Here is a 14,059-nt window from a genome sequence, read left to right as displayed (position 1 = left end):
AAGGTTAGCTTTTTACTTCTTTGCATATTAATTCCCTGTGGCTTCTATGCCCAGTATTTGTATTAGGGTATCTTTACCACTTGGAGGAATTATGATACTCGGTAAATTCAATATGAGGCACGAATTCTATTTAAGAGTTGTAATTAGGAAGGAAGAAGAAAATCTATAGAAGTAGCAGGAGGAAGAAAACATGGGAAGTTTGTTTATTTCTTTGATGTATCTTCTTGTAGAGTAACTTCAGCATGTATAGGTTTTAAACTACTAATTAAATTGTGCACACACATTAACATAATAGGAGTACAGTTACATAACCAAAGCAGACCTATAATTACCAGCCATCTCCAGTGAAACCAAGAAAACCAGTTAGGCACCTTAGGCATTTGTGAAAACTTATCTATGAAATGGTGGATATTGTCCAACTGAACTTGAACAGTCTGAGAGAAATCAGACAAATTAAAACAACCCATTCCTGGGGACTGTTCACATCCCATATGTTCTTTTAATAGTAGATAGTCTGTAGTTGTAAGATTTTGGAGCGTTACAACTTGCACTTCTCCTAATTCTTGGTTGAGTTCCAACAGTATAGATCCAGTCAAGTTTGTTGTTTTACTGTATGCACAGGCCAGCTTAGATATCTCCTTCTTCATTCCCAAAGTCATGACAATTTTTTCAAGTATTATCTTGATATTTAACTTAGCAAAAAGTATTGTTTTTCTTTCATGCATTTATTTAACAAATATTGATTTAAATCTGAACTTTACTGAGCACTTTGGCTGGTAGATGCTAGTCATACAGAAACAAACAAAGCATATTCACTTTTGGGAGGTATTTCCAAGTGAGACATGTGAAATCATAAATAGTTACTTAACATGTGGGCATGAAGTACTTGGAAAACAGTGGAATCTACCTCTGTATGCATGTGTCACATTCTTTCATTATTCTTTGAAAACCTAGGTCATTCGTAAGTAAATTAACCCCAAAACTTGGAGTTATCTTCATCACATGACCACAAGTCTTGTTAAAAAGAAAGATACAGGCCCATCATGGAGTCAACAAACCAGGGCCTAGTACTTAAACCCAAGTACCATTTCAACCTCCCCCAGAAACACAGTCAGTCAAGAATTTTCCGGTCAGTGTCACTGATAAAATAAGGTGTCACAGAGCCTTCCCCATCTGCCCTAAAATATTAAGTCATCTGCATTGTAAGGCCCCTTGCATGTCCCCCTAAGAGAAAATGACTTTGCCTTAAACAATCCCTTTTTTTCTTTTGTTAATAACTTTCCTCTACTCTTGTGTCTATAAAAACTCTTCCATTCTGTACAATTCCTCAGAGCATCTCTCTACATGCTGGAGGGGATGCTGCAATTCACAAACCACTTAATAAATCCAATCATATATTTAAATTTACTGGAATGAATTTGTTTTTAAGTCTATACATACCCAGCTGTAAGAATATAGTAATTTATCCTCCATTTACCCCATGGTCCCAAGCACATAAGCAGGTGAGAATTATGCCTGGGCTTGCCTGGGGCTTACCCCGCCTTATCTCTAAACATCCTAACCCTCCCCCAAGGCAACAGGCCAAGGCAACAGGCCAAGCAGATCCACCACAGTAAAAGGCACAACGCTGCTGCCCTCTCTCACTTTGTCTCTGTCTCTCTGTCCCCCTGCTCTCCCTGCTCACCCGCTCTCTCTCTCTCCCTCTCACTCCTTCTCTCTCTGTCCCACTGCTCCCTCTGTCTCTCTGTCTCTCTCTGTCTCTCTCTCTCTCTCTCTGCTCTCTGCTCTCTCTGTCCCACTGCTCCCTCTCTCTCTCTGCTCTCTCTGTCCCACTGCTCTCTCTCTCTCTCGCTCTCTCTCTTTCCCACTGCTTTCTCTGCTGCTCCCTCTCTCTCTCTCTCTCTCTCTCCCCACCCCCCTCTGGGACAGCCACTCCCTCTTTCAGATAATACAATCTCTTGCGTGGGCCTGTGTCTCCTGAGTCATTCTGGGTAAGGAGGGTTGCGGCGAGATACCCTTTCACCAGCCACTTGTTTCTCATTCTCGCATAAACTATTGTTAGTTCTCTACTCCCTCTGTTCTCAGTACAAACTCTGTACAAGCTTTTCTGAGCAATAAATCTGCTCTATGCCTTCTGGACAAATGAGTGGTTTCAAGTAGAGAATGTTTCTCATGTTCCCAAATGGACGTTTATAAAGTCAATCTATGGAGGCTCACTGATGGAGGTAAAAGGCTACCCCTTCTAGAACACACTTTATTCCTGCCTGTCTACTTGAGTTTGTGGATAAAGTGAAGGTTCCTGTGGCCAGGATTCTCACCTGGCCCTGGTTGGCTAGCTCACTACACATGGGTGGGCAACACATTGTTACCAACTCTATATAAAGAGCTCTGCCCAGTGCTCTGGGCGACATGGTGGCATGGTTGCAGGGCTGCAGGAGAGCAGAGCAGAGGTTGGAGTGGTGGCAGTGCCAAGGACAGAGACTGAGATGGCTGAGGGGCAGAGAGGCCCAGAGGTAGAGACTGGCTAGCTGCATGCAGACTTGCTCTGAGTGGACAGGATTATAGTGACTGACCTGCCACCATGGGAATAAAGTTGGTATAACCCTTTTGCCCCAAGAACATTCCACTGTCATTTCTTTGATCACATTGAATCCATAGTGAACTTGCCTAGGGCTGAAACCCATTGGCAAGACAAGTTACTATCCACTGCCTACAGAGACTCCAGGGAGGGGCTGGAAGATTTAAGTTCCTAACAGTTAAAATGTTTTGACTTTTTTATAACATGGTATAGCATCCTGTTTTCCCATCACCACAGATCTGGAAGTGACCTTAAGTGCTCATTAATATCTTTTTTCCCACACCCTACCCACCCTGACTTCCTCTACAGAGAGCAATGTGGTGAAGGAATTTAGACAAGGGGCAGGTTTTATCCTGGTCCCACAACATGCAATCTGCGTGTCTCCAAGGATGGAGAGGAAGATTTAATTTTTCCACTTTATGTTTCCTGTTAAACTTACTCCTTTGAGTACAACTGTTTTAAGACTGAACCTCCTGGGCACTTGTTTTACATGGGTTATGCTTGCTGGCAAGCTGGTTGGGGTGAGGGATGCTGGGAGAGCAGTGGGATTTGGTCTCTGCTCTCCTGGTGTAAGTGTAGCTGTCACTCACTCTGGCAGGCTCAGTAGAGCCTGCGAGCCCAGAATTTGCACCTGTGTGGTGACAGCTGACTATGGCAGCTGAGAAAGATTTCTGTTTTACTTGACAAGTAGTCGCCAAGACTGAGCCACATTTTTGAGGTGAAAACAATGTACCATGTAAAAGTGACTGCCTACAATAGGTAAAACATATAGTAGGCAGAATTTTTTTTTTTTAATATAGGCCTTCCTGATTTTAAAAGTCAATGTTGATTAAGCACCTTTCATGTTCTAGGCACTTTATATATGTGATTCATTTAATACAATAATCTCAAGAGATAGGATGTATATCCTTATTTTACAAATGAGGAAAGAAGGTTCAGAGAGGCTAAGTGATTTGTCCAAGGTCATGCCAATAGCCGCAGAACCAGCATCCAAAGCCCAGGTTGCTGGGGACGAAGCCTGGGGACTTGCCCCCGTGCACCACTGCCTCCCTCAGACAGGTGCTGCCGGCCATGCTGCCCAGGAACATTTTCCTCTGAACTTTGAACAACTTCTCCCAAAGGAGGTTCTTCCTCAGATCTTCATGGTTTTGAGGATTGAAGAAGAGCGAGTTAAGAATGATAGGCAGCTATTTACAAGTTGATTTTGATATTTTGTAAGTTGATTTTGAGGGACGTTCATGACCTTGAAGAGAAGTGCCAATCCAGTAACAATTCTCACACCACAGAGAAGTCCTCTTTTGAATGAGAGCCTCACCCTGGTTGATGAGCTCCCACATGGTGTCTTCCATCTCCCTGCGCACCTCCGAGTTCCCTGCCCTCAGATGAGGAGCCACAGAGGGGGTCCTATGGAGGGTGTTACTCCCTAGAAGGAACTATCATAGCTCAGCTTGACTTTCGGCAGAGCCTACATCTGAGTATGCAAATTAAATGCAAATATGTTTTAGGCCTTTCCCATAATTTCCTGTTACTCATTCAGTTCTTACAACCCTGTCAGTGAGTGGTTATCACTTCCCCAAGAGTGGCTGAAGTCAGAAACCTTGGTGTCGCGCTGGATTCCTTCACCTCTTAAATCCTTTCATATCAGCTGACACATCCTGACAGGTGTCGTGTGTCAAGCCCAGGACCTCACTGTAATGCAGGTGACATGGGTCTAGGGCTCAGACCCCGATCTAGCCTTACTAGAAAGTTAATGAACTTCTCTGTGTCTCCATTTTCTTTTCTCTAAAGGATACTATTTTAGTTTCCTGTGGCTTCTATAACAAATTACCTTACTTTTTGGTGGCTTTAAACAACACAAATTTATTATCTTCCAGGTCCCCCCGGGGCTGAAAGCAAGGTGTCCTGAAGCTGGGTCCCCTGGGCTCAGGGCCCTTCCATCTCTCCACGGGCTCCACCCATGGCACCAGTCTGTCTCTGACCCTTCCACCTCCAGCTTAAGGACCCCTGTGATCACACTGGACCTGCCTGAGTGATCCAGGATACTCTGTTATCCCTGCTTTAAGGTTGGGTGATAAGCAACCTGAAGTCCATCCGACCAGTCTCCCTTAGTGCACCCACAGGCTCTGAGAACCAGGATCTCTGGGGGACATTGCTCTGCCCACCACAAGGGCCCACCTCACAGGGCTGCGACGGAGATTCAGGGAAGGAAGCCCAGGGAGCACTTTGCACCGGGCTCCGCCTGATGTACGTGCCCTATGGCGTGAGCCACGGTGGGATTGTTACACTGTGTCCGCAGTCTCTCTCTCTCACCTTCTCGCAGCCAGAAATATATTTTCACAAGACCAGTCTCGTGATGTTTCCCCATCCTGTTCTTCTGTTACCCTGTGATTCCTGCGTACCAATCCACTGTTCTCTAATTGTCGGTCTGTCTGTCTGTCTTCCACCAGAGTATAAGTGAAAGTGTGGTCCATGGACCAGCAATGAGCCATTGAACCCCCATCACCCCACCAAAATGAACCAGAATCTGCATTATTACAAGATCTCCCAGTAATTCACATGTATATTACAGTTTGAGGACAACTGTGCAGGGACACAAATCCATGGTAAATAGTAGATGCTTAATAAATGTTTAGTGAATAAAATAGTAAGAATGTACCAGGCACTTGTGTCAGGTGTGCGGAGCACTTAAAGGCAGACATGATTTCTCACAGCTGCTTGCCTGTATTCTGCTCTTGGATTTCGCCCTTTGTGTGACCTACACGATGACCATCATGGAGTGATTTAAGGTGGGAGTTTAAACTTCTGCAGAATTACACAGGTGTGTGATGAAGTGCAGAAGGATGAAGATGACATCTGTTGTTACCACAGTATTCCCGCACCTGGGTTAACACCGGTACACAGAACATGCTCCACAAACACAGCTGAGTAAGTGAATCTGACCCGTGTGTTTTCCCCCAAGGAAAACTCCGCCTCAAAGGGCAAGATATTTTCAGCTCAAATCCATTCAGGAAGCTGCTTTCAGAGCCCAAGGAACAGGACATACTGTGGTCTCTTCTTGTCCCACCAGAGGAGGCTGTTAATATCTGAGAATACACAGGCGGCTCCCCTGGAAATTAAACACCCAAATGAGACAGAAGGACATGAAGCTGGAGGACCCTGTCTCCAAAGACAGAAGCCATTTTTATTGGTTAATAACACACACAGTAGGCAGCACTCTTCATGGCAGAACTGTTGCTGAAGGGTCAGTAATGAGAAGGCAACCTGGAAGTAGACCGCGGCAGACCTCGGGGTGTGGCCTCTGATCCACGGAACAGTGCCAAGCGCTAGGGCGAAGGCAGCAGGAGATTCAGATGAGGGCCAGCAGATCTCGAACAGGAAAAGAAAAGAAATCTGAGTAACAGAGTCCCAATGGCCAAGAACTTTAACATTTCCTTTGTGATAAGAAATTGGAAATTAATGCCAGGCCTTTCTCAGAGGACACACTGCTGGAGTTGTGTGGTAAACCATGTGTTTCTTCTTCTGTTGTCAGGGCTCCTTCATTCTTAATTGTTTGCTTTTGCCATTAAACCCTGAATGAAACAATACCTACAAGTGTTGTTATAAATAGCTACTTAGCCTGGGTGGCCCCAAGTGACAGGTGTGCAAAGCCAGGACACCAGATACACCTCCCCACCCTCACTGACACAACGATGCCTGTTCTTCTCTACAGGCGACTTCACACTCCACCCACCAAGCTGCCCCCTGCCTGCGGTCCCAGGGTCACTTCTACACTTCTACGCATCTGTGAGAGCTGGCGTGACCACCTTCTCAAAGTCTTACCTGACTTCTCCGGGGGGGGGTGTACTGTCACGCCTCTGTCTCACAGCCTTTGTCTACTGCTCTGAGCAACATAAACCTACTTATTCTCCTTCTCTTCCCTCTGATGCACTGGGAACTACTTTAGGTATAGCCTGCACCTGATTCCCCTTTAACCTTTCCAAATTTCATAGATCGCCAGCACCTAGGAGGCACCTTGCAAATATTTGCAAACAGTGTCGTAGCCAGGGGTGGCAGGCAGGCCTCCCCAGTATTAGGAACACCTCAGCAAAGGGACACTTCCGCTGTGGATGGTGCCTGGCTGTACTGTTTAGCTGGGTGAACAGGCCATGACTGTGCCTGGTGGGCGGCCACCATACTGCACTGGACAGACTGCTCTGCTTGTCAATCAACCCAGTTAGGAGAAAGATGATGATCTTGTCTGATGAACAGACCGTAGTCACGCCTTCCCAGTGATCTAGTTGCCAAGTGCTTTGTATAAGCTAATGACATTGTAACACACCGGCTTCTAACCCTTATCATCATCATCATTATTAGGAAATCATTTGTACTTTTATTGCCAGAGAACCTCTGGAGTAAACAGAACATCTGGAGTAAAGACCCAGCTAAAGGTAAACATGAAATTCTTTGGAAATATTTTCAGTTTAGTTATTCTAAAGGCATGCCAATAGAAACCTGTGAAACTAGCGGTGTGCAACCCATCCCTCCCCATTTCTTTCTCCTTTCTCCTCTCCTTCCTTCCGTCATCTTCCTCAGTATTTATTGAGCACGTACATGATCTAAAACAGATCATGTTTTAGGCATAGAAGATACAAAGTGAAGGAATCCTACTCCCCTACCACCCTCATTCCACCCCAGTTGCTTTCTCTCTAGGGATTTTCTTTTGTGAAAGGAGAAAGAAAAAAGGAATTTGTAAAAATTGGAATTTAGAATTTGTGAAAATGAATTGAGAGTAAGAGCTAGCAGCCAGTGATTAGCTTTGTATGAGTTGGCCCAAAGCATTTTGAAGGCTAAAAGTTCCCATCAGACAGCTAAATTCATCATTTAATTGCCATAAATCCAGATTGTCTTAATTTGTCCTCACTATACCACATTATATCAAGTGAATATAAGATGTGGCCCCTGACCTTGGGAATCATTGGAACGATACCTTTAATGGGAATCTGAAGTTCTTTGCCGCATGATGAAAGGCTGTCATCACTACATCAGTACAGGAGCTGGAGGACACCAGGTTCTAAGAGTTTGACTAGCTGAGTCTAAACCACTATTGAAAGTGTGAACCTCAGACAAGCACATTATTGTCACTTGGGAACTGTTAAAAAGGCAAATTATTAGGCTTTAAGTCAGGGCTACTGAGTTTGAAACTCTGGGGGTGGAGTGGGGTGCCGTGGCAATCTATGCTTTACCAGCCTCTCCACCATCCTGAGCAGGTTCAGGTGTGACTGGGAACCACGCTGTGGTCTGCTCACCAGCAGCTTCAACATCTCTGGGAACTGGCTGGAAAGGCAAGTTGGGCCCTACTCTGACCTGTTAAACCAGTGTCTGCACGTTCACAAAATTCCCAGGTGATTTGTATGCACAGTACGTCTGTGAAGCCCAGCTTCAGCCCAGATGGTGCCTTGACTGGCACTGAGCCAGAGCCTAGTTGTAGCTCCTTCCACCTCATCATCACATCACTGTAACACGCCAACACGCTCCACTGCTTCCCTCTGCACTTGTGCAATGCCACAAGGAGCTGGCATTTTGCAAACTTAAACAGCACCAAGGTTTCTTGCAGAGCAGGCTCAGTTCCTGTCCACAGAGACTGAGGGTGGTGCCACATGAAATACTATCGATTTGTCAACAGGCTGCTATTAAAATTGTTTATCAATTTTCCTTTTTCTTAAGATACAATTAATTTTTTGTCTGAAGCAAGGGTCATAAAATTTTCAACATAAGTGGATCAGATAGACTTACAAAATAATGAGTAATGGCAAGAATCTGGGTTTTCTCTGCCTGTATTACCTTGACTAGTATGTCAAGGCCAATAGAGCCAATCTGATTAATAAGATATTGCAATTCTTCCATAAGAAGTTGGTAATTAGCTGTTGTCCCCTGCCATCTCCACTCATCAACTCCTCTGGGCTTTCCCTCGGGCTCCTGTGGATTTCTCCTGGCATGTCAGAGGCCCTGAGCCCTGAACAATATATGGCATTGCTTCTGATTTCTTGGTGCTCCAACTCTACCACTTATTAGATACAGGCAGCACTAGTTGTCTGCAGATTCTACATTTATGACTATGTGCATTTGCTACAAATTATTTGTAGCCCCAAGCCAAGACTCACAGTGCCTTTGCAGTCATTTATTTGCGGACATGTGTGAAATGGTGAAAAATTTGACTGGCATGACATGCGTGACCCCAGCTGATGAGCAAAGGGCCACCCTGCCTCCTGTAGGCTGACTTCCCTCTCCTGCTTTGAATAACAGGGCTTTTCACAGCCCCTTTAGCACCAGCGTGTTTACATTTTTGTGCCTTTTATTGGTGACTCCCCCAAGCCTAATGCTGATAAGCTGTCTGTTGTTCCTAAGCCAGAGAAACCTGTGCTGTGCTTTACAGAGAAAATATGTGTGTTAGATAACCCACCTCAGGAGTGTGTCACAGTGCTGTTGGCCATGAGTTCAGTGTTAATAAGTCAATAATATTTATTAAATAAGGTGTCCTTAAGCAGAAACACACATGAAACAAGGTTATATACTGATAAACTGATGAAGATCTTGTGATCAGAAGCTTGTAGGAACCTTACTGTTTTTTTCTCTGGAAGCAATCATTTGTAATTTGTATACAGCTTAACTGCCATGAATAACAAGAACTACCTGTATTTAGAGTATCACTCAGGGGGTGTGGTTTATAAATATTTTAATCTAATTCTTTACTTTTAATAGCTTTGCTGAAAATGTACAGAGTGCTATCACCCTGCCTTCACACAAAGTGCTTGGTGGGTGGGAATGGGGCACAGAATGACCAAGTGTTGCAGATGCATTTTCTGAAAATACAGTGTGTATGCCTTCATCTTTGTACTCTCAAGGCAGCATTTACTAAACGTTTCCAGTATATGTTTCATTGATTATGATTCCTAAAAGGGAAATTCATGAGCTGGTGATGAAACTGTGGGGAGGAATAGTGATCTAAATTGGAGCCCTGGCCAATGACCCTTGCAAAATTCATGATTTCTTTATCTACAGAGTGGATGTGAGAGGCTGGAGGCAGTGACCAAGAGAACATGTTCCCTGCCCTACGAGCACAAAGCCACAAGCAAGAAAGACATGTCAACAAATAATTCCTACTCTGTAATCATGGCTGTATTAGAACCGTTGTAGGAAAAGCTATGGGAAACTGGAAGAGGAAATGCTTAATTTTTTTAGAGGGTTTCATGGAGAAGGAGACATTTTAGCTGATTCTGGTAGAGTTCTTTAGGTAGGCCAGAGGGGGAAGCGGACCGGAGGCTGGGAGTGGGGAGGATTCTAGGCAGAAGGAACAGGAGGCATGCTTGCATCTGGGGCCTGTGAGCTGATAAGACAGTACAGAATGCTGAGGATGGGAGAGGAGTGGTGGGCAGACCCCACCACCAGGGGTTTGCACTTTACACTGGAGGCCAGAAGAGAGCAGAACAAGATCTGAGGTTAGTTTGGTAGCAGTGGGAAGATGGTGGGAATGGGGAACTCTGTGCTCCTCTCAGGCTTGTGTAACCCAGCTCAACCTGCCTCTCCAGGAAACATCTCTGCCCTGGGTGCTTCCTACCTATGCTCTGTTTCTCTAAACTGAACCTTTTCAGGCTTAAGTGGGCATAGAAATCTCACTGAAACATACATTCTGATTCATTGGGGCTGAGTGTGGTCAGAGCTCCGCAGGTCTAGGGAGAGTGCCCCGGGGCTGCAGTGCTGCTGGCCCACAGGCACCCTGCGGGGAAAGGCTGCAACCTGCATGCACACTGGAATAACCTGGGGCTTAGAAAACAAAGCCCCCAAAACTGATTCCTGGTGTGAATCCAAGACTGATTTAAGTGCAGGGTGTGGCCTGGGCAGTGAGAATTTAAAAAGTATCCCAGGTGAATGACCAGGTGTTTTTGTGTGTATTGTTTTTAAAATTTCATGGGATGGTACTGGAATCTGGAACCAGCAGCTGTGCCGGATGGCAGTGGGTGGCCCTGCTTGCCATGTCCCCAGAGCCTGCAGTCCCAGCATGGAGGGGACATCCTGCAACTCTAATAATTCCTGGTGGTGAGGGTGTACCCTGTCAGCCAGATTATTCCAGGAGAGCAGGAAAGAAACCATATTCCGAGCTTCTTGGGTCGCCCCCTTGACTTCTCCTTGCCTCCTTATATTTGTTTTGAACTTCCTCCCTGAGCATGGCACCAGCTACCTTCTCCCACGATGCAACAAGCCTTGTCATTTCACACATGTGGCTTCCTTCCCATTCCTTAAGCTAAGGGTCCCCTGTACTGTGGTGCATAGGAATGGTGAGGGCAATTGATCACCCTTAAGCTGTTCCTAATTTTGTAAGAAATAATTTCAAGGTATTACCACATTGGCTCTTATTTCTGGAAGGGAAGGGCTACTTTTTATTGTTTATTAGGTTAAAGAAATTTTTTCTATTCTTGGTGTTAGGACTTCTTTTGTAAAAAATTTTTGAATGTATTTTTAAAAATTATTTATTTACTTATTTTTATTTGTAAGAATAGAAATAGGTTAGCATAAGCATAGCCATCTTAAAGGCCTAGAATCCATTTTCTGAGTATGTGACTTAGAAAGAAAAACTGGAACTGGGTAAGGCCTTGAAAAACAAGTTAATCATGAGCACCGGGTGGTGGGCAGCTGTGACCCTTGGTCAGCTAACCTTGGTCAGTAAATCTTACATACCAAGCTTATCGTGCAGAACCTCCCTAACCATTGAGGAGTAGTCTTACCCTGCCCTTGCTTAACCCCAGGATATATGTCTTGCAAGAATAATGTATAGTTATAGAAAATTGCTATGAGTTAAGTGCTTTGAAATTGCTATATAAACCCTTGGCTCTGAGTGCTCGGGGTCCTTGTTGAGACCCGCTGCATCGGGCTGACTTGGACCCCAACTAGTTGGCTGAATAAAGACTTTGCTTGAATTTACATCTCTATGCCTGTGTAGTTTGTTCTCTGGGGAAGCCTCGGAAGCCTGCACCCTAACATATTGAAGTGTAGTTATTGGTTTTAAGTATACAACATAGGATTTGACAGTTACCTACACTATTAAATTCTCACCTCAGTAAGTGTAGTTATCTGTCAGCATAGAAAGATATTATAGTATTATTGACTATATTCTATATGCTGTCCTATCATCCCTGTGACTAATCTCTATTATAATTGAGATTTGGTGCCTCTTTATCCCCTTCACCTATTTCATGCACCCACCCTAACCCCTCCCCCATGGTACCCACCAGTCTCTCATTTGTGTCTATGAGCCTATTTCTGTTAAAAATTATGAATATTATTGATGTTCACCAAAGGTGTGTTTTTTTAAATTTATTGGGATGACATTTTCCTCACAAAGTTCTTAAGGTGGAGAACTACAATAAAGGATTATCTAACATTAAACTATCCTTGCATTTCTGGGGAAGAATCCATTTTGTTATTTTTTTGTACACTATTAGAGTTGCTTTGCTAGCTGTTTCTATAATAAAGAGAAAGATTGTCCTGTGACTTTTCTTATTCATGCTTATCAGTTTGGACATCAAAAGGTTATATGAAACTCACTAAATTATTCAGTTAACCTATTTCCTGAAAGAGTTTGAAGATTGGAAATTGCTCATGAATATTTAATAGAGCTTGATGGTTAAATTATTGGAGGCTGTGGTTTTTATTTTTCATAGATTTTTAACAATAATTTAAATTCTGTACCTACTGTAGTGTTCAGTGATTTCTATAGTGTAAACACTCTCAACATGGCTGATACAAAGCTATCATCAGTTAACAATTTACTCACAAAATTCCTTAATACTTAATAATTGGCTCCTGGATTCTTGTAGGAGGTGGCCCCTTGTTTATAGGGCTATATCTTTTGGAATTTTAATTGAAATCATACAATATTTTTTCTAGAAATTGGTCTATTTCATCTAGTTCAAAATTTATTAGCATAAAACTATTCATGATATTATTTTGGCATGTTTTGAATCCCTACATCACATCTAATCACGTCTTTTCCATCCTTCCACATCAGTGGGGGCTCCTCCTTGATCAATCATGCTGACAGTTGGTCCACTTTGCCTTCGTCAGTCCTCTGTGCTGTATGCTTGTTTTATATTGTATTCACTTCTACTTATCTTTGCTTTTTCTTACACTTAACTGGTTTGGGCTTGTGTTACTTTTTTGTTAACTTCTTTGGTTGGAATCTGTGTCAGCCAGGACAGTGGCAGGAAGCAGGTGAACACTCAAAGGAGGGGATGAACTGGGGAGAGTCCAACAAGGACAGCATTCATGCTGATGTGTGGGGCAAGGGAGACCAGGAGCCAGATGCACCCTGGGCACATAGGAAGCCAGAGCTGCTGTTCAACCTGCAGTTGTGATGGAAGGTGTAGTGTTTTCAGACCTTGGGAGACACCTGTAGCCTCGGAGAGGAGCTTCCTAAGAAGAGCTCTGACTGCAGGCAGTGTAGACTCTCCACTCAGACCACAGCTCAGTGAGGGGGCAGAGAATAAATAACCTGACCTCTCCTCCTCCCCCTGATGCTGGACTGTGCCACCCACTGGGCTCAGCCAACTAGGAGCCAGATGAGAGGTGGCTGGGAGGGTACAGTCCATGCAGGCAAGCCTCGGGGCACAGAATAAGGACAGGAGGGTGGCTGAGAGAGGGGCTAGCCAAGGGGGTTGGCAGAGGGACTGTGGCTCATGCATGCAAGCCCTCCCCATCCTTGCTGATTTGTGTATTTAAGACTGTGCTTTGGATCACAGGAAGATGGCGGAATGAGTAGTTCAGAGGAAATATCCTCCCCAAAACATATATATTTATGAAAATACAATAAATACAACCATTCCTAAAAGAGACACCAGTGGATGCAGTACAACAGCCAGGATACATCTACATCTGTGAGAACTCAACATCACATGAAGGGGGTAAGATACAAGCCATGGTCAGGTGGGACATGAACGCTCCCCGACCCCAGAACCCAGTGGGAAGAAAGGAGTTGGAATGGGGAGGGAGTGAAAGCCCAGGACTGCTAAACAACTAGCTCTAGAAATCCACACCTGGAGCACAGATAGAAGGTGCACGGGGTGCTGGATATTAGAGAAACAGAAAAGCAAAACCTGTGAGCAGGTCCCCACTACCGGCACCCCCAAGACAAAAGAAAAGCGAGTGCTTTCTGCAAGTCTTAAAGAGACAGGGACCCCATTGCTGGATGAAGTCGTCCTGGCATGCTTAGCCAGCAGCTGGGAATCCCGGGGAACCTTAGGTGCCCTAAACCCCAGGGAAGCAGTGCAGCTCTGAAGCCCTTCATGGCACTAAGCAGCCTGCCAGTTGTTCCTCCAACTGGCGCGGACCCCAAGACACCGGCCCAGTAGCAAGAGAGTGGTAGTGCGTGCCAGGGGTGGCTGCACTAGAAGGAACCGGGAGCAGATTGCGTGTGCCAACGGTGCCAGAAGAGACGAGGAGAGGCTTATA

General features: G+C 44.7%; 1 long non-coding RNA gene across 1 annotated transcript; it reads left to right on the top strand.

Annotated features, from left to right (window-relative positions):
• The first annotated feature begins 6,880 nt into the window (after window positions 1–6,880).
• Window positions 6,881–11,577, top strand: LOC140846464 (uncharacterized). The gene is made up of 3 exons (XR_012125569.1): window positions 6,881–7,005; window positions 7,825–7,899; window positions 9,617–11,577. It is a non-coding gene; the product is annotated as an uncharacterized lncRNA (long non-coding RNA).
• Window positions 11,578–14,059: the final 2,482 nt, after the last annotated feature.

Source organism: Manis javanica, chromosome 15 (assembly GCF_040802235.1).
Source record: "Manis javanica isolate MJ-LG chromosome 15, MJ_LKY, whole genome shotgun sequence".
Taxonomy (NCBI): Eukaryota; Metazoa; Chordata; class Mammalia; order Pholidota; family Manidae; genus Manis; species Manis javanica.
Note: the sequence above shows the minus strand (reverse complement) of the source record. Positions and strands in the feature narration are given on the sequence as shown.